Genomic DNA, 27897 nt, shown 5'->3' with positions numbered 1-27897 from the left:
AAAAGTGTAGATAGTTTATTACTATGTCAATTTCAAACCCCTCTTTCATTTGACACTTGAATCTTTATTCCCAGGGCTTCTTAGGTCTTCTACAATTTTCATGCAAAATATGATTCAGCAGGATTCATTGCATACTTGCTAGGTACAGGCAGTACGATAGGCCCTGGGGAAAGAGAGAAATCAGGAATAGAAAGTTGAATAAGACATGGTTCCTGCCTAAAGGAACTTAAAATCTACTGGGAGAGGAAGTAATGGCTAATACTGTCAGTTAGATTATTGAGTTATTTTATTGATTTAACATACTTTAACTAAGACGGGTGAGGAAAGAACTATTGAAAAGAAAATTGCCTAAGGAAAGAATGACATAAAAATGCTAAGGATCATCGTGGTAAGGCACTGAGATTCAAAGTGATTCATTGTCTTTTGCTGTTTCTACACTTTCTTGAACAAGATTATAATTTTTCATCATGAATGAAAATACATATACATTCAAAACTTCTTCTAGAGTATTTTCTTGCTCCCTAAAAACATAGCTGTCATGCCTTTAGTATAAGAATTTGCTGTGAGTCAAGCAAAGGGAAGAAAAGGAGATAGACAAACTACAGAGAACAAACTGATGGTTACCAGATGGGAGTTAGGTAGGGAAATGGGGGAAATAGGGATTGGGGATTACAGAGTACATTTATCATGATGAAAAGAAAGGTAAAGAAAAATAAAATAAAATGATAAAAAAATGCGCTTTCTGGGAGAAGGAAATATGAAGTTAAAATCAACATCAATACAAATAGAATTTATAAAAATGGTGGCCTTCATATGGTTTTGTAGGTATACATAGTGCATACCAACATGCATATCTAGATGCATGCAAAATACACATACTCATTTCACATACACGCATGTATGCATATACATACATAGATGTACTTGCATATGTTCATGGCCAACTCCAGAATGTTCAAGAGCTAACGATGGGTGTTTTGGTTTCTGTTCCTTGGCTCTTGTATTATTCTCATGATTGGAAAGACAGAAGGTGATGGATTCTCACCCTCTACTTTTAATCCCGGCAGCTGTGGTGGACAGTAAAAGAACTCTTGACCAGTGAGCCTTAGCTCTGAGTTTAGATCCTGACTCTTACTCATTACTTCTTCATCACTTGGAATATAGATGTTTCTCAGCCCCTGCTTGATTATTCTCCGTGAGATGAAGGGGTCAGTCAGATTCTTGCTGATACCAGTAGGTTACTGATTAATAACTCAAGTGAGGGGGATTCCTGGGTGGCTCAGTGGTTGAGCATCTGCCTTCAGCCCAGGGCAGGATCCTGGAGTCCCAGGATCGAGTCCCAGGATCAAGTCCCACATCGGGCTCCCTGCATGGGGCCTGCTTCTCTCTCTGCCTATGTCTCTGCCTCTCTCTCTGTGTGTGTGTGTGTCTCTCATCAATAAATAAATGAAATCTTTAAAAAAAATTAAAAAAAATAACTCAAGTGAGGGAAGGAAAGAAAACATTAACAAGAAGTACGTTGACCTCTCTTGACATTAGAGACAGTCTTTGGAAATCTAGTTCATCCCTTTTGCAAGCCTGTTGTACATGAAGATTCTGAGACCCAGATATTTGAACTCTACACACTGTGCTTGTTCACCAATTCCTGACTCTCCATTACCCATTAACATCCTCCACCTGCTTTGTGGGGGGGTACATATCTATGGCACAGTTACACCAAAAATTGGCTAGAGACAAATAATAACTGTTAAAAAGGTCTCTCATGGGCAAATTTCTTACTTCCATGATTTTATTTGATACTCATGAGAATCCTCCCAGTTAGCTATTATTCTCTTGATTTTACAGATGTGGAAACAAGGTTCAGAGAACCAAGTATCACACTCAAGGAGGGCTGGTTCATGAGTAAAAGAATCAGTGTATCAATCTGACACTGCTGCATTCTAGAAGAACCAAGGCCGACTGACCACACAGACAAAACATGATGCCAGAATTGGCTGGTTTTATGGCTCAGGGAGGATTATGTGGTAGTTTGATTTGATTTTTCCTCTTCCCAAGACTTGACTTGAAGGCCAGGAAGCAAATCTATAGCTGTAGCAGCTTTGGCCGTGCTTCTCAGTATAAAGAGAGGAAGGAAGGAAGCTGAGAGGAAGGGGATGCCTCCCCTTTCCTCTTGCAAAATTGTAGCCTTTGGATAACTAGAACAAAAATTCAAGTTATTGGATATAGACCTTTGCATAAAGTGAAGAAAGTCCACTTTGAGAGGTATATTCCACCATATACTTAAACTCTTTTCTCTGCTCCAGGACCTCCAAATACAAGTCTCCTGACTTCCATACACCCTGGTCCTTTTTTCCACTTGTGTGAGAACCTACTGAGATCAAGTTTGCTGTGAATGTCAAAATAAAACCTTAACTGATATAAAATGACTTTGAAAATTTAAGAATAGAGGAGAACATAGGAGAATGGGATTTGAGGAATTTTTTTTAAAAGAGATACGTACCTAACATGGGCTTATGAAGTGTTGGGTCCTGTCACCTGCCCTCTCTCAGTGTTAAGGGAGGGCTGCTGTAAGTGTAGAGGCAAAGGCTGCCTCAAGCTCCATAGGGAAGTTCAGTGTGGGGGAGCCACAGGGACTCTGCACTGAATGTTGTCCCCCCACCTCCACACTTAGGGGGAGAGTGAGGTTGGGTCAGCAGAGGCTGTATCTCCAGTTACTGATCATCCTTAGATAATGGGCTGGGATTCTCTGCTTAATCCTTTAGTTGGTACTCATGCCATGAGCAATAGATCCCCAAAAAGCACAAGGGTCACCTACTCCAGATGACTGCATTATCATTTAGGTCATACTGTACTGACATCAGGGTCTCTCTTCCTGCTAATCAGATCATTTAGGTACTCGAGCTGACTCAGGGCCTGCAGAAAAGAACATTTCTGGAATATGACGCATTGGAGATAGACATAGGGGACTGAGAATGAAAACCACATCCCAGAGCTATAAAAATGACAGACTGTTTACCTTATATGGAGTATCTCTAGGTTTATTTCCCTTAAAATGAATTTGTTAGCCTATAAATTAAAATGACCAATGGAGGCAATTATTTTTTCTTCTCTTATCTTTCTACCCCTTCTTGGATGTATTGGTGGAAATAATGAGATTAGCCAGGTCCTGAATGTCATAGTCAAAAATTTACAACCTTGTCCACCACTTTGATCATTTCCTTTATCCCACAGCTGAAGAGAACCTAGGCCTCATTATCTTACCAGTGGACAATAAGGAGACATAAATAAACTTCATTTCCCTTCTCATCAATTCAATATTGGTAAATGCAAGTTTCACTCCAAACCAAGGAGTTAATAGTCAATAAATACAATTTGTAGAAATAATCATAGTGAAAGACTATAAAAACATTAACCTTTCAAGTTCAATTTTTAGTATGAATAAAACTATATATCTTGACTCAAAATATCATATTTGGGCTACAATTTTTCTTTAACTTGCAAATGCATCAGATATATATATTTAAAGACTAAAAAGTAAAGCAGACACCTATATAACCACTGTCTGTGTTACCAAACAGAGCACTGCCCCCTAGTATTCAGCAACCAGACTGACAACCTTCCTTCTCCAGCCCCCAAGGCAGCCATGACTCTGACTTCTGTGATCATGTCCCTGCTTTCCCTTGTCCTTTTATGGCCTACCTATGTACTCTTAGACATACATTGAGTTTTTCTGATTTGTGAATTTATCTATTTCTTCCTTCAATATGTGCTCATGTGTCTTGCTATATAGTCTCTTCATTTGTACTCCATAATACCCATTGTACAAGTGTGTCACAGTTTCTTTACTCAATCCTCTGTACTAGACCTTTGCTTCTTTTTCCTTTTGCATTTGCAGAATATGGCAAAAGAAAACACAGAAAGATAAACCAGAAAGTAATGAGATTATTTACCCAGGGGTGCAGGTGAAAAAAGCAGACTTTACTTACTACATATTTTTCAACATATTCTTTGCCTTTGACCTATATTAATATGTTATATATTCAAGAAATAAAAATGATTTTTAAAAATGCTAAAATTTCATGTCAGCAGAAACAGATGAACCAACCATTTCAAATTTTAATACTTAGAAGAAAAGATTAATACAAATAATTGTAAACCAGTATTCTGACTATATGTTTACTGATGGTATATATATATATATATTTTTAAAGATTTTATTTATTTATTCATGAGAGACAGAGAGAGAGAGAGAGGCAGAGACACAGGCAGAGAGAGAAGCAGGCTCCATGCAGGGAGCCCGACGCGGACCCAATCCCGGGTCTACCAGGATCAGCCCTGGGCTGAAGGTGGCACTAAACCATTGAGCCACCGGGGCTGCCCTGATGGTATATTCTAAGGACAAAAAGAACTACAATAGAATACTCACTGGTGTTTTGAGTGACATTGCATTGAATTTACCCACTTAAGGAGATGTCTTTAAAATATGTCTTCCTATATAAAACCATGACATTTTAATTTATTTATGACTTCCAATAAAGTGTTATAATTTTATCTTTATGTGAGGCACTTGTGGGTTTTATTTTTTAACTTTTATTTATCCATCAGAAAGAGAGAGAGAGAGAGAAAGGGAGGGAGAGAGTGAGCATGGGGGGGGGGAGGTAGGCAGAGGGAGAGGGAGAGAGAATCTTAAACAGACTCCAAGCTAAGCAAGGAGCCCAGTGTGGAGTGTGGGGTTCAATCTCACAATCGTGAGATCATGACCTGAGCAGAAACCAAGAGTTGGTCACTTAACCAACTGAGTCACCCAGGCCTCCATGGCACATGTATTATGAGAATTATAGTGGCTACTTCTTGTCTTTTACATTACATAAATAGTATCTTTCCATTTGCTATTTATTACTACTATGTAGAAAGGTAGTGATTTTTGTTTGCCAAATTTTCTTAACTATAAAACTTATTTGGATATTGTTTGGGATTTTTTGATGATAATCATATTTCTGATTTTTATGCCTTTTTTTTCCTTTATCAACTGTGTATGTGCTAGAACTTACAGTATAGAGTACAATGCTGGTAAGTGATAGTGGACACTCTAGTGTGGTCCTTGATTTAAATGGAAATGCTATCAATATTACACCATTAAACATAATGCCTTCTGTGTTCTTATTTTATCTACCCTTTATCACATTAAGGAATTTCCTTCTTGTTCATAATGTTACAGAGTATTTTTAACTCATAAGAAGATGTTGAATAATCTCTAGCAATCTTTCTGCATTTATTATGACTCTTTTTTTCCGTTTATTTAGATAATGTGGTAATTTAGGTAAATTAATTAATTATTATTAACAAACTTTACATTATTCCAAATCAAAAATCATTACATTATGTATTTTATACGTTGCTGGATTTGGTATGCTAATTTATTATGATTTTTTTAATATGATCTGTAATTTATCTTTTCCATGTTTGTTCAGATTTGGTTTTGGTATTGAAATTAGTCCAGCCTTATTAAATGAGTTGGGGAATGATTTCCTCTTTTTCTGGATTGTTCTCTGGAAGACTTTTTGCAAGATTAGAATTATCATCTTTTTATCATGGACCTCATTGGTAAAGTCATATAGTAATTGTTATTTTGGGGAGGTGAGTAATTTTTGACTACTAATTCAGTTTCTTTAAAGATTATAGAATTTATAAGGTTTCTTCTCCTTTTTGTGTCAGGTTTATACTTTTCTAAGATTTATCCATTTCTGTTTAATGTACTGGCATACAATTGTTCATAGTATCCTCTTCCATCTTTTTATTGTCTGCAATTTCTATATCACCTTTCACTCCAAATACAGTTAATTTGTGGATCCTCTTATTCTTTTTTTTTTTTTAAGGATTTTTATTTGTTTATTTGAGAGGGAGAGAGAGAAAGAGAGAGAGAGCATGTGAGAGCATGAGGGAGGGGCAGAAGAAGAAGGAGAAGCAGGGAGCTCGATGCAGGGCTCAATCCCAGGATACTGAGATCATAACCTGAGCTGAAGGCAGACACTTAACCAATTGGGCCATACAGGATCCTCTCTTATTCTTGACTAGAGTCAAGACTAGACTAGAGTCTAGTCTCTAGTCAGAGACTAGAGTCACTGATCTTCTTATAGTTGTTTCAAAGAATCAACTTTTAACTTTGTTTTATTCACTAATTTTAATTTTATTTTCTATTTTATTATTTTCTGCATTTATTTTCTTTTTACAATTTATTTTGATTTATTTTGCTATTTTTCCCTCTTTGAGTCAAATGTTTATCTCATTACTTTTTATCTTTCCTTCCTTTATGTTGTAAGCACTTAAGGCCATGGATTTTTTTAATACTGCTTTACCTGCAGCCTACACAAATTGAGAATAGTATTTTCATTATTGTTCATATTTTAAAAAATATTTTATTTATTCATTTTTATAAAGAGACAGAGACAGAAGGGAGGGGTAGATGGGGAGGGAGAGGGACAAGCAGACTCTAAGCTCAGCATGGAGCCCAACGCTGGCTCAATCCCATGATCTTGAGATCATGACCCCAGCAAATATCAAGAGTTCAGCACTTAACAGATTGGGCCACCTAGGCACTGCATTATCGTTCACTTTTATTTTATTTTTTTTAAAGATTTTTATTTATTTATTCATGAGAGACACACAGAGAGAGAGAGAGAGAGAGAGAGAGAGAGACAGAGATACAGGCAGAGGGAGAAGCAGGCTCCATGCAGGGATCCTGACATGGGACTCGATCCAGGGTCTCCAGGATCAGGGCCCGGGCTGAAGGCAGGGCTAAACCACTGAGCCACCTGGGCTGCCCTATTGTTCACTTTTAAATATGATTTGATTTGCATTAATTTGTCCTTTTGTTGAAAGGTATTTATAGATATACTTTTTAATTATCAAAATATGGGAATTTAATTTTTGCAATTTATTTCTGATTCGAGTTCATTTTAATGAGTTATTGGGAAAGATTTACATCAGGCTTTTGAAATTTGTTGAAATGTTAATCTTGACGTCCAATATATGGCTATTATTTGTAAATACTCTATGTATTACACAGTACAGTATCTTTATACGTATGTTAGCTATATTTTCTTAATGTGTTGTTTGAATATTCCATGTTTAATGATTTTTGATCTGCTTGTTTTATCAAAAATCTACCATAATGGATCCTCCTGTAATTTTGTCCACATCTCACTGATCTCCCTGTAGTTTTGTTCGTATTTCACTGATCTTCCTGTAATTTTGTTCACATTTCACTGCATACATTTTCAATATTATTAGTAAATTGAATTTAAACCTACTAATTAAACTTATTGTTTCATCTTGATGATCATAAAGATGATATAATCTTTTTTGCTCCAGGCTTTTCCCCTTAGGTTTATATTTATCTTTTATGAATATGGTAAGACCTAGGGTTACAGATGTGGTCTTTGATCTTAAAAAATTCATATATAGGGGATCCCTGGTGGCTCAGTGGTTTAACACCTGCCTTCGGTTCAGGGTGTGATCCTGGAGTCCCAGGATCGAGTCCCAGGATCGAGTCCCACATCAGCATGGAGCCTGCTTCTCCCTCTGCCTGTGTCTTTGCCTCTTTCTCTGTGTGTCTCTCATGAATAAATAAGTAAAATCTTTTTTAAAAATTCACATATAGATATAAGGTTCTAAATATTAGAGCAAGTCTTACTCTAGGTTCTTTGTACTAAATAGCGAAATCCTCAGAGATTGTAAAGAATTGAACAAAAAATAGCATTCAAGTATTGGGTATTTATATAATCATCTTTTCCCCCTTACATTTATGCCTTAAGCTCACAGGGAAACCTCAAGGACTATTTTTCTCATTGTCTTATATATACAGAGACATGTAGCAAATTTTTATTTTTTTATGTATGTATTTATTTGTTATCTGCCAAATAGCCTCTCTCTAAGAACTGTTTCTGCCCACATTCAAGTGGCAACTGCAATATTTATTGCTTTCCTTCACAATGACCCTGACAAATGGAAGAATTGTTTAGACCATTTGTGAACATTTGACAAAGGCATGATCTATCAGGGTCTTTCATCTGGAACTGAAAGAAATAAACCAATTTAAATGGAGTGTCTGGATGGTAAGATATACAATTAGGGATCTGATACAAGCTGTCTTCTTCATGTGTCTCAGAGAATTAGAAGAAACCAGAATATGGGGAAAAGAAATAAGAAAGTCATGCACAAAACAGAGGGGAGAGAGAGATGAAGAGAGTGCTGTTTTATTCTCTGCTTTTAGCAGTTCCTGAGGTCTAGTCATTTTCATTTTTTTTAGATCCTTCAAAAAATGTTTTTTCTGAGGAAGTGAAAGGATTTATTCTGAAAACTATGATACATTAATGAAAGACATTGAAGAGGCAAATAAATGGAAAGATATACCATGCTCATGGATTAGAAGAATTAAGGTTGTTAGAATGTTGTTATTACCCAAAGAAATATACAGATTCAATGCAATCCTTATCAAAATTCCAGTGGCAGTTTTTACAGAAACAGAACAAGCAATATAAAAATTTATGTGGATCCACAGAAGACTCCAAATAGTCAAAGCAATCTTGAGAAAGAAGAATGAAGCTGGAAGCATCATGTTCCCTCATTTCAAGCTGTATCACACAGCTATAGTAATCAAAACAGAATGATATTGCCATAAAAGCAGACATATAGATCAATGGGACAGAATAGAAAGCCCATAAATAAACCCATGCATGTGTGGGCTATTTATGACAAAGGAGCCAAGAAGATACAACAAGGAAAGGGCAGTCTTTTCAATAAATGATGCTAGAAAAACTGGACACACATACACACACACACAAGAATGAAATTGGACCACTAGCTTACACCATACACAAAAATTAACTCAAAGTAGGGTAAAGACTTGAATGTAAGACCTGAAATCATAGTTTTTAGAGGAAAACACAGGGAGTGAATCATTGGCATTGGTCTTGGTGATGATTTTTGGGATTGACACCATTAGCAAAGGCAATAAAAGCAAAAATAAACAAGTAAATTTAAAAACTCTGCACAGGGCATCTCTGGATGGTTCAGCAGTTTGGCGCCTGCCTTCCACCCAAGGCATGATCCTGGAGTCCCAGGATCTCGTCCCACGTTGGGCTTCTTGCATGGAGCCTGCTTGTCCCTCTGCCTGTGTCTCTGCCTCTCTCTCTCTCTCTCTCTCTCACTCTCTCTGTCTCTCATGAATAAATGAATAAAATCTTAAAAAAAAAAAACAAAACAAAACCTCTGCACAGCAAAAGAAAGAACAAGATGAAAAAGGCAACCTACTGAATGGGAGAAAATATTTGCAAATCATATATCTAATAAAGGTTTAATATCCAAAATATATGGATTCATACAACTCAACAGCAAAAGCAAAAACAAAAACCCCCCAACAATTCAACTAAATAATTGGGCAAAGAATCTGAAAAGACATTTTTACAAAGACCCAAATGGCCAATGAGTACACAAAAAAGAGCCCAACATTACTAATCATCAGAAAAACGTGAATCAAAATCACAGTGAAGTATTACCTCACATTTACTAGAATGGCTATTGTGAAAAAGAACAAGAATAACAAGTGTTGGCAAGGATGTGGAAGAAAGGAAATCCTTGTGCATTATTGGTGGGAATGTAAATTAGTGCATTCACTATGGAAAACAGTATGTAAGTTCCTTTAAAAAATAAAAAATAGAAATACCATATATTCTAGCAATTCTGTTTTTGGGTATTTATCTGAAGAAAATAAAACATTAACTCGAAGAGATATATGTATGATATGTTTATTGCAGCATTACTTACAATGGCCAAAATATGGAAACAACTGAAGTGTCTACCAATGCATGACTGGCTAAAGAAAATGTCACAAATACATGTGCACTTACACACACAGACACACACTCATACACTGGGATATTTTTCAGCCATATACATGAATTAAATTTTGCCATTTGTGACCACAAAAGATAGACATTGAGGGCATTAGCTATGTGAAATAAGTCACACAGAGAAATACTATATATCACTTATATATAGAATCTAAACAACAGCCACACCAACAAAACCCACTACAAACCAAAACCAAAAACCCAAACACAAGCCCATAGATACAGAGAACAGATTGGTGCTTGCCAGAGGTGGGGGGTGGCAGATGGGTGGCCTGAATGAAGGTGGTCAAAAGATACAAACTTCCAGCTGTAAAATAAATGAATCCTGAGGATATATGTACAGCGTGGTGACTATAGTTAATAATACCATATTACATATTTGAAAAGTTGCTAAGAGAGTAGATCTTAAAGGTTCTCATCATAGGAAAAAAATTGTACCTATGCATGTTAACTAGACTTATTGTGATGATTATTTTGCAATGTATGCAAATACTGAATCATTATATTGTATACCTGAAGCTAATATGTTCCATGTCAATTATATTGCAATAAAAAGCCATTTTCTTCTCCTTACATTATGCTTCTGTTACTTGCAACATGTGGCACTTTTTCTTAATGTTGTTCTTCATCAAATATTTTAGCTCTCTACCTTCTGGACATATGATAGCATTGAGCATCTTGTCTACACTGCCCCCCTGTACTCCCTTGCTTTTTTAGTTGAGTGGGACCCTGTGACTAGTTCTGGATAATGAATTGTGTGCTGTGGTTACAGGTGTCACTTCCAGGACAGAGCATCTTATTCTGAGACAGAGCTCAAGGCCATCCAGAGGTCTATTGCAGAGGTTAGCTAGTTTTGTTATAAGCCACTGTGCTTTTGAGGTAGTTTGCTAGCGTAGCATAAATTAATTTATTCTGATTGATATTCAACCAAAACAGCTGTAAGCAATAAAGCCAGCTAACCTCTGGCATAAACATCACTCTGAGACTTTTTATAGCCCTATTTGAGGGCATAAGATCTGACCTATGTATTAGATTAACAGTTCGTGTTTCTGTCTACGATTATGAGAAACTCACCTTTACAACAATTCTTGGCTTCGTATTGTATCAATAAAATCATATCTTTTTATAAAAACATTTATTTTTAAACATGATCATTCTTTTAAACTTTTAATTTGGCTCCACTTTGTCACAAACAGACAATGAAGTCTGAAAGAAGAGACTGAATTGAAGAGCCTAGCTAGGAAGTCTCTGTATCCAAGAAAGAGAAGCAGTGGATTTGGTAGTGTGATGTAATAAAAAATAGATATTTGCTTTTCAGTCTTGGTTCCTAGGGTTTTTCCCTTGTTCTTGGCACAGGACTCCTAATTTAAATCTCTGGAGTGATAAAACTGCTTTTCGTATGCTAATGAGACGACTAGTGTCTGTGGATTCTTACATAGCTCAGGATTGTGTTGGTCACAAGAGCAAGACATAATTAGAGGGTTTGGACTTCAGCTCCATTCCCAACCTCCAGGGAGTAGAGAGGGGCTGGAGAATGAGTTAATCACTAATGGCCAATGGTTTAATCCATCTTTGCCTATGTAATGGAACATCTATAAAAAACCGAGAGCTTCAGGGTTACTGAATGCATCCCCATACCAAGAGGATGGAACACCCAGGGAGGGTATGGAAACTCTTTGCCTCTTCTTCCGCACTATACATTGGCTTATCCATCTCTTCCATTCATCTGTTACTGAGTTATTGCCTTTACAATAAACCACTAATCATAAGTAAATTGCTTTCCTGAGTTCTGTGAGCCATTCTAACAAATTGTTGAAGCTAAAAGGGTGGGTTATGGGAACCTTTGACTTTGTGGCCAAATCAGACAGAACTATGGGTGGTCTGGGCACACATAACTTATAATTAGCATCTGAAGTGAGAGCAGTCTTTGGGACTGAGTGCTTACACCTGTGAAGTTGATGCTAACTCAAGGTAGTTAGTGTCATAGTTGAACTGACCAGTAGGATGCCTAGTTGATGTCTAGAGAGCTAGAAAAGTGGTTGAGGGTATAGAAAAACCCCACACATTTGGTGTTAGAAGTGTAAAAGCAGCAATAATTGTAGAAGTGTAAGCAGAAGGCTATACGAATTTCCAAAACATATTTCAAGTGAAATTCTTCCCTTGCTTGTCAGGATAGAAGTTGCCCACAGGCCCATTTTTTCCTTTGCCACATACATTCTATTATTTGGGATAATGAGTCAAAGCTTTGGAATCCTAAACCCGCAAAACCCATAGAATCTTAGAGAGAAATCCATATCAATCCTAGAGATGCATATAATACCAAGAGTTATCTAAGCTGGGAAAAGAGAAAACAAAAGCTTAGGGTAGAGAGGACAATGGCTTGAACCAGGGTAATGCCAGTGAAGTTAGTGTTTCAATCCTGGGTATAATTTCAAGGTAGATAGACAGGATTTACTAATTGATTGTATGGAAATTATTAGAGAAATAAAAGAGTTAAAACAAATCCAAGGATTTCGACCTAAGCCACTGAAAGAGTAGCAGTGGCATATCTAAGGTCATATAGCTAATCAACAACATAATCAGAAATAAGACCAAGTCTCCTATTGCCAGCTTAGTGGCCTTGCTGCCTCACTCTGGAGAAAGTAGAAAGGGAGCTAATATCGGAGATTTTTATTGCACATATTTCATGAGATTGCATAAGATTTATTTATCTTCATAGTATTTTATAGAACAAAGGAATAGTTTCATTTTATTTTAATTTCTGATATGTGTTCCTAGCTACAAATTACTTGAAGGGACATTTTTTACAGTAGAATTTGCAGAGATACCGGAACAGTGTGTGGCTATTATTCTATTGGCAATATAGCATCTGTTGAGAAGGTTTTGTGCTACTCCTGAAGCCTTTGTGGTTTGAGACAGAGGCATGAAAGACTAAGGGGCCAAGCAAGCAGAGCTCTAATGTTAGATTAGAGGGGCACAAAAGTTAGGGGCAAGGTGGCAGAGAGGCCAGAGGGCATATCTACCTAGCCAGGTTTGGTTTGGGTCATGTCTCTGCCTCAGATCTTAATCATCAGCTTCTTGGGAAGTAAAATCAATCAGAACAATATGGGGAAATGTTTCCCTCAAATGATGCCATTGCATCCCAAAGTTTTATAGCACTTAGAGTGAATAAATAAGAGACTGAGTCACAGAATACAATACCAACAGTGAAAAGATCTGAGTGGGACCCCAGCCCATGCATTCATATATTAAGTAAACATTTATTGAGCTCTTGTTCTATGCCAGCATGTTCTGGACACTTTTGATACAGTGGTGAACAGAGCAGACAAAATTCTTGCCATAATTGAGCATACTTCCCAGGAGGGAAAGACAATAAACAAAGGATTAAGACTATCCTGTGTCACAGAGAGATCAGGGCTGGGAGAATAGCAAAGCAGGAAGGGGAAAGGCAGAGTGAGTGGGGATTGCAGGAAGTATTATTATTTATATAGATTAGTCAGGAAAGGCTGATCTAGTGAAATGGTATTTAATCAAAGACTTGAAGGAGTTTTCAGTTCTATATGGGAGGAGCTTGGAAGTCACACTCTGTCCTAACAAGTAAAAAGCTAAATAGACTGAAAAATCAACAACTCTTCTTGGATCCGTAAGAGGAAAAGGATACAGGGCAAATCACTGTGCCCCAGATTGCAGAGACAGGTGAATATGGAGTCACGGCTTCCTAGGGCACAGACACTGAGTGGAACTGCTTCAGGAACCAGTGCCTGAACTGTAATTGACAAATTGCTGGAAGCAAATCTGAGAGTTAAAAACTTCAGGGGTCTTAGTCATAGGGAGGCCCCTAAAGCATTGTAAGATTTTCCTGCAGGAGCTAGGTTCCCACAGGAAATATCAGAAAAATTTCCTCTTGCTTCTGAGGAACAAGAACCACTGTGAAGTATGCCAGAGCACTCTGTTCTTTTTAACAGATCCTGCCCTCGGGGCAAATTAATTAACTGTATTCTAACCTGCTGGGATGTTATCAGAGCCCACCTGATGTGGAGAAGGGAAATGCTTAACTCCAGGCCTACTTTGGCCATTTTGTCCCACCTATATGGGGAAAAAAGAAAAAGGATAAACACTTGTGAAATTCACAATCCAGGCAAAGGCTCACTAAACGACTAAGATCTAATCATAGGACTATAGATAACTTCCCTTCTCACAGGTCATCACCATATTCCTAAAGTCTACTTACAGCAGCTCTTTCTACCCAGTGCATCATGTTCAGCTATCAAGAAAAAATTACAAGACATACTACAAGGCAAACAACACAATTTGAAAAGACAGAGCAAGCATCTGAACCAGAATGGCAGGGATGTTGAAATTCTTAGACCAGTAATTAAAACAGATTAATATGTTAAGAGCTCTAATGAATAAACTAGGTATCATACCCACCCCCATCCTGCAAATAAAATATGGTAATAATGATGTATTAGTGCAGGTTCATCAATTGTAACCAATGCACCACACTGGTGAGGGAGGTTGATAACAGGGGGAGGCTGGGGGCAGGGGCATATGGGATATCTCTATGCTTTCTTCTTAATTTTGCTATGTACTTAACATTGTTTTTAAAAATTTGAGTCTTTTATTTTTTAAAGTAACAATAGAAAAAAAAGACAGAAACTTGGGATAAACATGAGGCTTTCGGGCAGGAAATGTTTTAGAGAAGAATGAACACGAGCAAGACATGAAACAAGAAAATGCTTCCTATGTGTAAAGAATAACACGAAGGCCAACGTGGCTAGAACAGAATGTGCAAACAAAAGAATGTAGCAGAAGGGTTCAGGGAACTAGCAGGGAACAATATCAAATAAGGTCTCTTAAGGCCACTGAAAGTATTTGACCTCCGGTTTGAATGATAAAGGAAGCCATTAGAAAGTTCTCTACAAAGAAGTTGGGTGCTGTGATGAGGGTTAAACAGAGTTTTTTCACTGTTCTATTGAGAATACTATGAAGCAGAAGCTGAGAGGTGGCAGTTGGGTCTCACAGTAGGGAAATTGGTTAAGAAGCTATTGCAATTATCAGGGAAGAGAGGATAATGATTTGAACTAGGTGATACCAGTGAAGTTCATGTGTGAATTCTGGGTATAATTTGAAGGCAAATATGCATGATTTGCCTATTGATTGTATGTCAGTTACTAGGGAAAGAAAAGAGTCGAAATAAACTAAAGACTTTTTTATCTAAGCAACTTTTGGGGAGAGAATGCAGAAAAATGGATTTTGGAGGAATAACTAGGAGTTTTATTTTGAAGACACTGTTTGTGAGGTAAATTATATAGCAGAGAGTAATATTATTTGGGTTCTTAGATATAGAAGTGTGAAGTTCAGGAACAATTCTGGGCTCTAAATACAAACCAAGGAGCCATCAACATAAAAGTGCTATTTACAACCATGAGGCTGGATAATATGATTAATTGAGTGAACACAAATAGAACAGAGAGGTGTGATTTGGGGGCACTCCACTAATTAGAAGCAGGGAAGATTGGGAGAAATGTGCACACACACAAAAAGTAATCACAGAGATAAGAGGAGAATCAACAGTCATGTTTCAGGAGCCAAGTGAAGTATTTAAAGAACTATGTGATCAACAGTGTCACAAGGTCACAAATAAAATAATATGTGAACTAAGAATTGACCACTGGGTTTTGCGAAATGGTGGTCATTGTTGACCTTGACAAAAGATGTTTCAGCTGAGTATTCAGAATAAAAGAAAGCATAATTGGAATGTGTTCAAGAAAGACAAGAAACATAAGAGGTTTCAGTTCCATCCAATGCAGAAGATATGAAAGATCTTTGTTCCCTGACATCAAGAAAAACCTGAGAAAAATAAGAATCCTATTTTCCTATAGGTCAAGCAAAAAACTAGTGAGACAAGAAAGCCCTGAGGACTTGACTTCCCAAGAGAAACAGGTATTCAAAGAAGGCTAGAGAACCATGGCAGCCTCTGTACTTGGTCTGGGCAAACAGGAGGGCATGTCTACTGTAAGGGGAGAAACTTATCAGAGGGAAGAAGTCAGTCAGGCCTTAAACTACAGAGTAGGCTGGTGGGGCAAACTGGAATCTGTAAGTGTGATAAAAGTGCAAAGTAAAACAAAATAAACTTACAACAAAATATGTAGAATATAAGAAATAGTTAAAGGGATTATAAGGCAAAGGAGGGGAACTGAATGGGAAAAATTAGAGAGGGAGATAAACCATGAGAGACTTCTAACTCTGAGAAACAAACAAAGGGTTGCAGAAGGGGAAGTAGGTGAGGGGATGGGATAGCTGGGAGTCAAGCACTGAGGAGGGCACTTGATGGCTTGATGGAATGAGCACTGGATGTTATACTATATGTTGGCAAATTGAATTTAAAAAAAAAAACAACTTACAACAAAATAGTTGCTTAGCCTGACAACCCCTGGCCTCATCCCTGCCTCCTGAATCTTGGGGAGAAGTGGTGGAAATGGTCCTGCAGAGCAGCAAGGAGTCACATCGCATAGGGCATTTTCCTGTTGATTTATCTACAGGATAATTGTAGAATTATCTACAAATATTATCTACTGCTGGGGTTGAATCCAAAGGTGGGCAAAAACTATCTGAAACTGTTGTCTAGTCCTCTCCCAGGTCAAAAATTGACAGTACTAAAAACACACTGGTCGCATGTGGAAGGTTGGAGATTCAGCTAACACAGATGCCTTCCATCTATCTAAACCTGGGACATCTACAGCCTAAAGCAACTCTAGGAGAAATCTGAGTGACCACTCCCTCAATTTAACTGCTAGATGAAAGAAAGGACTTGCATGCTCTTGAAAACAAACAAAATTAAGACAAAGAGCTGAGTGATAGAGTTAAGCCTCACCACATCAACAGAACATTAAATGTGTATGAAGGAAATAACCAATTAAAAGGCAGTATATCAGAATGGATTTACCAAAAGTAAGAACAACCATATACTATTTACAGAAAATGTAAAAATAAAAGAATGTGAAAGACACACCTGTAATCTCTAAGTGTATGAAAGCTGATGTGATAATATTAATATCAGGCAGGCGACATTACCAGAAGCAAAGAAAGATTTCATAATGATAAAAAGGTCAATTTATCAGGATGATATCACAATTCTAAATGTTTATGTCACTAAGAACAGAGCTTCAGACACAAGAAGCAAAGATGGCATAACTGAAAATAGACAAAGCTGCAGTTATAGTTGGAAACTTTAACATTCATCTCTCAAAGAAAGGGAAGTGGGAAGCAGGGGTGCAAAACGTGGCAAAAACACCAAGGACACAGCAGGTTTGAACACTATCATCGATAAAGGTAACTCAATTGACATTTATATAATACACCAAACTGCAGAATACATATTATTTTCAAGTGCACATGGATCATTCACCAGTAGCAATCATATTCTGGATCATAAAAGTGATTCTTAATAAATTTCAAGTGACTGAAATCTTTCAAAGTATCTTCTTTTTTTAAAGATTTATTTATTGAAAGAGAGAGAGTAAGAAAGAGAGAGCACAGGAACTGGGAGAGGGGAAGAGAGAGAGGGAAAGAAAGAACTCCCCACTGAACACAAAGCACTATGCAGAGCTTAATCCCAGGACCCTGAGATCATGACCTCAACTGAAACCAAGAGTCAGCCACCAAGGTGTCCCATTTCAAAGTATGTTATTGAACTAAAAAAAAAGAATTAAATTAGAAAACAATAACAAAAAGATACGGAAAGTCTCTAAATACTTGGGAAATAAGAGCACACTTCTAAACTATTTATGAGACAGAGAAGAAATAAGAGAACTTAGAAACCATAAGTGAATGATAATAAAAACCAAACATTAAATTTTGTGAGTTTAAGCTAAAGTAGTCTTTAGAAAATTATAACCATAAATGTTTACATTGGGAAAGGAAAAAGATTCAAATTCTGTGATCTAAAACTTCCATGCTAAGAATCTAAAAAGAAATGTTTCACTCAATGTAAGTACAAGGGAAGAACTGATAACAAGTAGAAATCAGTGAAACAGAAAATATACAAGTAACTAAGGAAAATCAACAAGACTGAACTTTGTTTCTTTGAAAAAATTAACACAATTGAGAAATCTGACAGGACCGATCAAGACACAGTAGAAAACATGCATATCAGGATTAACTACCAATGTAGGAATGAAAAAGGAGATATCACTGCAGACCACGTGAGCATTGCTCCCACTCTAACAAGAAAAAGCTGGACAAACTACTATGTGATCTTAATTTTCATCGAGCCCTCCAGAGCTATGAACTCAGGGAAGTAAAGTAGTCTGAAATAGAAGAAAAGAATATTGTCTCCTGTCTTCTTGAAAACAAAAAGTGAGCCAGCTTGGCATCTGTGTAGGAGGAGAAAGAGCCAGTGGACACCATACAAGTGAACAAGAAGATTTGTAGTGAAGGACTAAGGTCAAGTCTGGGCTAGCACAACACCATAGAATTCTTGGGAGACACAGACACAAGAAAAGTCTGCATCATGTACAGACTCCTCTCCATGGACCCCTCCTGATGCTCCTGAGAAAACTTGAAGCAGGATGGGATACTATCAAAACAATCCTTCAAGTGGTGAACTTTGTTGGATGATTTACACTGTCTGATTTCAAGATTTACAGTGATGTTTCCCTAATCAAGACAATGTGCCATTGACATTGGAATTGACACACAGATCAATGGAATAAAATAAAGGGTCCCAAGACTGAGTTTTGGCAAAGGCATAAAAGCAATTCTATGGAGATATAAAAATCTTCTTAATAAATTGTACTGGAATGATTGGATATTTATATGGGGTGGGGGACGTAAAAAGACCCTACCTCCTATTTTACACACCTATACCCTACACAAAGAATCTAAGATGAATTATAGACCTAAATATAAAAATGAAAACTAAAACTATATAGCTTCTTAAAAAAACAGGAGATGATATTCAGAGCACATGGGAAGGCAGATATTTCTTAGACAAAAGATAAAAATCATTAACCATAAAGGAATAATTTTGATGAACTACTCTTTATTAAAATTAAAAAACTTTTGCTCATCAAAAGCTATCACTAAGCAAATACTGAAACCACAGCTTGAGAAAATATAATTTCAATAATTATATCAGACAAAAGACTCATATCTATGTTTTTAAAAACTCTTATTTGGTATAATTTTAATATGGTCCCCACAGTTCTCACCCCTGGTGTACATGCAGACCATAATCCTCTCCCCTTGTGTGTAGGCAGCCTCTGTGAACACGATGGATGCTACTGATGTAATTAGGTTATGGTACATGGCAAAAGTAAAAGATTTTGCAGATGTAATTACAACCAATAATCAGTCAACTTTTTAAAAGATTTATTTATTTATTTTGAGAGAGACAGAGAGAGTGTGAAAGATAGCATATGTGCAAGTGGTGGGAGGGGCAGAGAGAGAGAATCTCTAGCAGACTCCCTGCTGAGCATGGAGCCCAAGGTGGGGCTAGATCCCAGGACCCTGAGGTAATGATCTGAGCTGAAACCAAAAAGTCAGATCTCAACCAACTGAACCACCCAGGTGCCTCCAATAATCAGTTGACTTTAATCTACAGGGAGAATATCCTATGTGGTGAACTTTTCAAAAGTGACTCAAAACAGGAGAGACCTTGGCTTTGAAGAAACAAGCTGTCACGTGAATGACCTGTAGACAGAGAAGCCTCAGTTCTGCAACCACAAAGAACTGAATCCTGCCAACAGTCTGACTGAACCTGGAAGAGGACACCATGCTCTAGATGAGAAAGCAGCCCCGGCATCACCTCAACTGCAGCCTTGTGAGATGCTGGCAGGAGACCCAGCCAAGCCATGCCCAGGCTCTGGATGCACAGAAACTGTGAAATAATAGCTGTATGCTCTTCAAGTCACTCACTTAAAAAGTAACAATAATGATAATTTGTGAAATAAGTAATTTATGGTAATTGGTAATGCAGCACTGGAAAATTAATATAATTCAATAATAAGACAAACTCAATTTTTTAAAGAATCAGCAAGATTTAACAGATACTTCACAAAAGGAGACATACAAATGGCCCAGGCACAGAAAAAATGCTTAATATCATTAGGAATCAGGGAAACACAGATTAAAATGATAATTATTTGTCATTATGCACCTATACAACACTGAATTTTATTTTTTAAAATGTAGATTAACTGGTAATGTATGCATTTCTGGTGGGCGTATAAAATTTTACAACCACTTTGGATAATGGTTTGACAGTATCTGACAGAATCAAACGTGTTCCTATTCTGTGATCAGGTAATTCCACTACTAGATGTATGTATCCAAGATAAATGAAAACATATGTCCACAAAAGGATGTGTATGCAAATTTTCACAAAAGTTTTATTCACAACAGTAAAAACCTGGAAAGAAATTCAAATATTCATCAGTAGGAGCAAGGATAAAAATAATTGTGAAATAATGCTCAACAATAAGAAAGTTACATTTTACTGATGCATGCAACAGTGAGGATGAATCTCAGACACACTGGATTGAGTGAAGAAGCCAGACACCAAAGAGTTCACATTTCATTTCTTACAATGAAATCTGATAATAGATGGAAGGAATCTATGGTAAAAGAAAGTAGAATTGTAATCGTAGATGTGCTGAGCCAGGAGCCTGATGTAGGGCTTGATCTTACAACCCTGAGACCATGACCTGAGTCAAAATCAAGAGTCAGACTCTCAACTGACTGAGCCAACCAGCACCCCTAATACTTTCACTTTTAAAAAATATTTAAGAAAATTGTGAAAGGAAGAATAGGTAATAAGGAATCAGAGTCAGTGAGTATCAACAATCGTTGAGGTCTTGAGGAGAAATTGAGAAAGGAAGTGATGAAGTACCTGGAGCATGATGTGGAGCCCAGTGAGGAATTTCTTAAAGTTTACATATAGAGTAGCATATTTATATGCTATACTCTACTACAGAGGGAAAAAATTGGTAAAACAGGATAGAAAGGGGTCTTCTTTGGGGAAATGTATATCAAGTCCTTTGCCAAATTTTTATCAATTTTTTTTTTCTGAGTTGTAGCAGTTCCTTTTATATTTTGGATATTACCCTTTTGCAAGATATATAGTTTGCAAATATTTTCCCCTCTTCTATAGATTGATTTTTCATTTTGTTGATTGTTTCCTTTACTGTGTACAACCTTTGTGTCTACTGATGGATAAATGTATAGACAAAATGTAATATATATAATGTATATACACAAATATATATATATTATACATCATGCTCTATTTTTTAGCCATAAAAGAGAAGAAAATCCTTCCATCTGTAATAACCTAGATGAATCTGGAGGATATTCTGTTTAAGTGATATAAGGCAGACTTGGAAAGACATATACTGTAGGATCTCACAGCAATTTTTAAAAATCAAGCTCCTAGAACCACAGAGTGTAACATTGGTTGCCAGGACCTAAAGATTGGGGAAATAGGGAGATATGTTGATCAAAGGGTACAATCTTTGAGGTCTAGGAAGAATAAATTCCAAGGATCTAATATAGGTGTGGTGCCTCTAGTTAATAATACTATAGATCTCAAATGTCTGGCCACACATACACAAATGATTACTGTGTGAGGTGGTGGATATGCTAATAAACTTGACTGTGATCATCATTTCATAATGTATACATACATTAAATCATCATCTTGTACATCTTAAAAATTGAAAACAGGGGCACCTGAGTGGCTTAGTCAGTTAAGCATCCGACTCTTGATTTTGGCTTAGGTCATGATCTCAGGGTCGTGATATCAAGCCCCTGTGTCAGGCTCTGCACTCACCTGGGAGTCTACTTGAGAATCTCTCTCTTCCTCTCCCTCTGCCCCTTCCTCCTGTGTGCTCATGCTCTCTCTCTCTCTCTCTCTCAAATAAATCAATAAATCTTTTTAAAAAATTATGTTACATAGAGTGGGCATAGGAGGACTTTGGTTAAGGGAACTAATATTTGGGCAAAGCAAAGACTGGTAGCTCCCAAGACCTCTTTTCCTTCACATTCAGTTCCTCATAGTAAATTGTAGAAAAGCAACTTACTATGAGATGAAATCTCAACAGTGGTAGGGAAAATATTCATACAAATTTATAATATCCCATCCTCAGAGACTCTTCTTCATCTGCAGCCATACACATCCAGAGATCCACCTCCACTGATGTTTCTGCAAGTCCTGTCTGAGAATTAAAATGCATTCATGCATTAAAATTCACCTTTCTGAGGAGGAAATAAATTCTGAATATTACCTGTGTTATAAATATCTTTCAACAATTTTTATTTATAAGAAGTAGCTATTTAAATATCCATCTAAAAATAATTCTAACTTTCCTGAGTAAAGAAGAGAAAAGAAAAGCAAAATTTCTCAACATATGGATATAGGAAGGTGAACTTATATTAAGGACGAGTTGAAGAAAGCACAGGTAGATGGGGGGGGATATATTGTTAATAACTCAGCTACTAAACCAGGTTCCTTTTGGCCCTAGAATTGCTCTATCCCAGGGATCTGCAGACATTTTCTGAAAAGTGCCAAATGATAAATATTTCAGGCATTGTGAGACACCTATAACACATATAACCTACAAAACTTTGTAGCATGAAAGAGCCATCAACATGCGAAAAGGATGAGAAAGGGAGGGTTCCAATCAAACATGATTTGCAAAATAGGTGGCAGGCCTGGTACATGCTTCTTGGGTAGACATCAAGGTTAAATATTTTTTCTGCAATGTGAATCCTAGAATATCGACGATGAAGGGGAAGGAAATTAGCACTTTCTCAGAGCCAACAGAGTACCTGGAATTTTCATATCCATAATCTCCCTTAACTTGCACAAACATTCTAAAAAGGGGGCTCATGACCTCCAATATTCACCCATGAGGAAATCCCCAAACCACTTCTCCAAAGGTACCTCAATGTTAGTGGCAGTGGCTAATATCTGAGATGATTTCCAAAGCCTCAATCCTTTCCAGCATTCTAAAATGGGGAATCATCATACGTGATTTTTAAAAGTAAGAATTCATAACAGCTAAAAATGACTACAAAACAACAAAGGAGATAAAGAATGAGCGTAGCTCAAGTCCCTGGGAACAAGGGTGTTTTGTAACGAAGCTGGCCTAGGGAAAAAAAAATCATATGGATCAGGTTAGTTTGTTAACTGGATAATGTTCCCACTCAGGAGCACTGGACAAAACTACTTTCCAGCAGAACCTTCACTGATTTGTGCAAATGGAAGGAAAGGAGGGATACCTCTGGACTAAGTCAAGAAGCCCAGGGAGGGTGCTCAGTGTTTCCACTTCCCTAATAGATACCTCTGCCCACTTGGGAGCAATATTTCCTTATGTTCAGGGGCCCAGGACTTCCCTCCCACTTTTCATTTCCCCTGTGAAAAGAAGCCAAGGTTTGGTACCAGCTGATTTTTCTTCATTCTTTCAGTGGCCACCAGCTCCCTTTCATGGTCTTCCTCTATGGAGACAACCCTATGATATTAAGGCCCACTCTCTTACTCATTGGCCCAAGAAGATAAGAATTACATGATATCAAGGGTGCCTGGGTGGCTCAGTTGGTTGAGTATTTGACTCTTGATCTCAACTTAGGTCTTGATCTCAAGGTTGTGAGTTCAAGCCCTGTGTTTTATACTTTTTTTTTTTTTTTTTAAGAAAGAATTATGTGGTATCAGTTTGTCAGGAACATTGATCCATTTCCAAAGTCACTTTAAGATCCACATAACACCTCAACTGGCATCATCATTTTAAGTTATATTTGTCAAATTGTAGATTTCAATAATCTCCTACTAAGTATGTGTTGTCCCTCACCTAGAAACATGGGGTATCCATGGATAAGTAGGATTGGAGGGAACAGATAGGTCCTTAAATTCAAAACGCCAGTTTCTTTCAGCCCTTAAAGGAGGTGAGTGGGAGAGGCAAGACAGTATTGAGAAGGAATAAAGGTGGATTACAAACAAATAACCTATGACCAGCTTCTCAGGGGGCGGGGGGGCAGAATATGGTGCTGGGCAATGGGACAGAAGCAGCCAGAGCTCTGGGAGCTGCAATCATGGGGCAGACAACATCAGCATCTTTCACAGCTTGAAACCCATATCCAATTCAGCTTAGGTCACCAGAGGCCCCCTTTCTCCAAGACCTACCTCCCATACATATGAGGGGCTGGACTGACCCAAATGTCCCTTCCAGGTTTAACATCTCTGGTCCCACCTAAGGAGAGGATGCCCTACCACCGTAGATGTTCTTCTGCCCTAGGACTCCCCCTGGGAAGTGTTTCTTCCAGGAGATATTTCAGGGTATTGGCAGGGTGTTGCAGAGAAGACTGCACTTCCCTTTATTGTCTGTCCCTTAACTTCTCCCGATCCTCCAACACAAGGCTGTCCTGGCTGGAACTTTCTTTCAAGTTTGGAGGTCTCAGCTAGGAAGTGGGGAAGGTTACCAAAAGGGCATAGCATAGGACAGGGACAACTTTAATTCCAGATATTACACATCTGGAAATTTCCTCAGCCATTCTCTTCCCCTCTGGGAATGTCTCTCTGACGAGCTTTCTCCCTGTCTCTGATCTGCTTCCATGCTGCTGACCCCTCTTTCTCCTTGATTTTTCTCTTATGCTTGACTCTGAAAGTGCTAACTGGATTTATCAGAGCCAGTCCTAGTGGTCCTGAAGCTGTTTGTAAGAATCTGGAGGCAGGCATCCATAAACTGAGCCCAGACGGGTAAGCCTTAAACCAATTCCTGTCGACTGAGCAAAGGCCAAAGTTTCAATTAAACTGTCAGTTATCACATACGATTTCCATTGGGTAATACAAAGTATAGTAATGGTTAATGGAGAATTACTCTGACTTAACGCCACCCACTTCTAATGAAAATTGAAGCCCCAAGTTCAGATATTATTTATGATGGGGAACTCTCACACATAAACAGAAGGTCTAGCAAGTTAAAAGATCTATAACAGAGGGTTGGAGCAGTGCAATGACCTTTAAAATAATTGGTTTTACCACACTGTGGTTCCAACCAAAGGTGAATATATTCATAGACTTCATGGCAATAAGCAATTTGTCAAAGATTAAAGTTCACCACTTAGAATGACTAATATTAGGATCTGCTCAGAGGAAGAGAATCATTCTCTGGTTCTTCATTTCATTTGTACTTCCAAGCAAATCTCCAACATGTGGAAGTGTAACTAGAATTTGGCAATAATGAGATTCAGTTTTGCAATGTTCAGTGTAGATCACTTTGATTTCTATATCTAAGAAAAATCAACCACTTTTTGTTTCAAATGGAATTAGGTTTCCTGGACCTTGGTTACCAGATTCAAACATTTGGTAACCATGTGCCCTACTCTACCAACATTATGGCATCTGAGGGCCTAACTCAGATTTCCATCTAGGAGTGATACCATCAATGAGCAAGAAGGTATAAGGATATTAAAGGCTCCAGGGTGGAGATATATACAAAGTTTTCCCAAGATTTATGGCACTCACTACATTCTGTACTACCAGGGATTGCTTGTATATAAATCTGGTGAAGAAATTTCCATCTTTGTTGACAAATACATCCCTGGAGGAATGGCCCCCAGGAAAGCAATACTCTACTTCTCCATGACTCTGGGTAGTGCCCATCAATTGTGCTGCCAGTCCTGGCACTTGGGGTCCCAGAAATAATTAATTCCACTGAGAGAGTACATAGAATAAATAAAGGCTAAAATTAATCAAAATGTGACCAGAGTTTTAATCAGGCAGCACAGGACTTGACAAGAGGGATGTAAATATTATTGTAAGTCACATCAAATCTGTTAGCAAATGAAATCCAAATCCAGAGAAACTGATTCCTGTCAGAGAAGGAGGAAGCTTGGGGAGGCCCCTGAGGCTGATAAAACTCAGAAGGGTCAGTCTATTCTCACCTCTGCCAAGAGCTTCCGTGAGGGGGGAAAAAATCTTTAAACGTGTAGGAATAGTTTTTATTCTTAAATATGTATAACGTTATAATCTTTCAAGCTTACTTTTAGAGAGATTTATCATGGTTGGTGGGGGGGGGGGGGGGGGGAGGAGGGTCCCAGTCAATCACACTTCAGAGAAATCGTAGACATTACAAAATTCCATAACAATATCTGTTGTGAGGGCAGGATCTACAGTGTCTCCTTTGCCCTCACACTCAAGAGGCCTTTGGTGCCTGATAGTGAAAAAAATTAATGGGTTCTGAGACTTAATCAGCAAAAGCTCCTCGAGTGTGGAACATTTTGTTAGATTCTATAGATAAGCTATCACTTCATTAGAATTACATACCACTGAAGCTTGGGAATTAAATCTCCTAGTTAGAATAAGGATAAACAGAGCTAACAAATTCGGGTGCACAGAGGCACCGCAGCCTTAACAAGCAGATCTCCTCGAGGCTCACCTTGAGAGTTTTGCTCCTGGTTTCCCCGCCGGTCCCCCAGCTCAGGTGTGGGCTGGCCAGGCAGCTGCTCCCCTCTGACGTCACCGGGGAAGCCACGCCCACCGGCTGCTCCCAGACAATGCCCGAGTGCGTGTGGATGGAGCCTGAGCTAGAGCAGGACCTGCAGGCCCGAGGCAGGGGGCTCCTGTCATGGATGCCTTTGGCTTCACGGTTTCCCCAAGGCTCTGTTGAGCCTTCCTTAGACAGCTGGACGACAGTCTAGGGCACCTCCTGCCTTCTCTACCTCTCTCCTTCACTTGGGATCAGATAGAAAATTCTCCAGCCTTCCCTGACTCCCTAGTCCCCCCCCCCCCCCCCACAGGCATATTCCTCAATAATATCCCTGCACGTGTAATCCCATCTTGGCATCTAGCCTAACACATCAAGAAGAAGGGAAGACGGAGGGAATGCAGCCCGCGGAGCACAGGAGCCTCTTCTGTGACCTCCTAAAATCAAGCCACTCAGGTACCCAGATTTCCATGCGCCCTGCCTGCCTAATAGATACCCACTGCTTTTAGACAAAGGAAGACGACCGCTTTTAGGTAAAGGCACTAGCAATATCATAATTAACATATGATTATATGTATAATATTCGTGTGTAAGAAATTAATCGCATTTATTTAAAATATAAAATTTTGGGTCGCTCAGCGGTTTAGCATCTGCCTTTGGCCTAGGGCCCGATCCTGGAGTCCTGGGATCGAGTCCCACATCGGGCTTCCTGCATGGAGCCTGCTTCTCCCTCTGCCTGTGTCTCAGCCTCTCTCTCTCTCTCTCTCTCTCTCTCATGAATAACTTAAAAAAAAATATATATATATATATAAAATCTGGGGCACCTGGGTGGCATCAGCTCAGGTCATGATCCTGGGGTTCATGGCATTGAGTCCCTCATCGGGCTCCCTGCTCAGTGGAGATCCTGCTTCTCCCTCTACCCCTCACCCCACTCATGTTCTCTCTCGCACTCTCTGTCAAATGAATGAATTAATTAAAAAATGTAAAGTATAAAATCTGAGCACTGCTGTCTAAAATAAGAGGAAAACTATTTTACATTTTAAAATGTGATAGATCGTAAAGAGATGGACATTCATCACTGTTTATGGCACTGTGCTAAGTCATGCAAGTCCTCGAAACCATCTTACCTAATCTTGCCATGCCCTATGGGGCACAAGTATCATCATCTGATGAAGAAATGGAAACAGGTTAAATGACTTGCCCCAGGTCATGTACAGTCTGTAATTTTGGATTCTACAATTCTGACAGCAGGGGTTGATTTTGAGGCTCTCTGCTCTCCAGCCTCCCGTGTCATAATCTGCGTCCAGCCCAGTAAACACCTCTGAGTTACTGTCTCATTCCCCATCTTGGCTTGGGTATTTAAGTATCCAATTGCAATTTCCTGCTTGGCCCCCACCATTCATGGCTTACATTCTACCACTTAGGACTATTTCAATTATTAAATTTGGAAAGAATCAATTCCAAGGGTATCTGTTTCTAGGAGTACAGCCCGTTCTGAAGCA

At 38.3% G+C, this 27897-nt stretch overlaps 2 long non-coding RNA genes across 14 annotated transcripts in view; one reads left to right on the top strand and one right to left on the bottom strand.

Annotated features, from left to right (window-relative positions):
• On the bottom strand, positions 1-27625 carry LOC140635553 (uncharacterized). 2 transcript variants are annotated; one of them, XR_012032892.1, is made up of 4 exons: positions 27523-27624; positions 26348-26507; positions 21995-22129; positions 1-163 (listed from the first exon to the last, which is right to left on the bottom strand). It is a non-coding gene; the product is annotated as an uncharacterized lncRNA (long non-coding RNA). The 2 variants fall into 2 exon arrangements; XR_012032893.1 differs by lacking the exon at positions 26348-26507 and having other exon boundaries at positions 27523-27625.
• LOC140635552 (uncharacterized) overlaps positions 26474-27897 on the top strand; it is a 107655-nt gene continuing 106231 nt past the window's right edge. For all 12 annotated transcript variants that reach the window (XR_012032883.1, XR_012032890.1, XR_012032880.1 and 9 more), the window contains exon 1: positions 26474-26928. This is a non-coding gene — a long non-coding RNA (uncharacterized lncRNA). The remainder of the gene's footprint in view (positions 26929-27897) is intronic.

Source organism: Canis lupus, chromosome 6, assembly GCF_048164855.1.
Source record: "Canis lupus baileyi chromosome 6, mCanLup2.hap1, whole genome shotgun sequence".
In the NCBI taxonomy this organism is placed as follows: Eukaryota; Metazoa; Chordata; class Mammalia; order Carnivora; family Canidae; genus Canis; species Canis lupus.
Note: the sequence above shows the minus strand (reverse complement) of the source record. Positions and strands in the feature narration are given on the sequence as shown.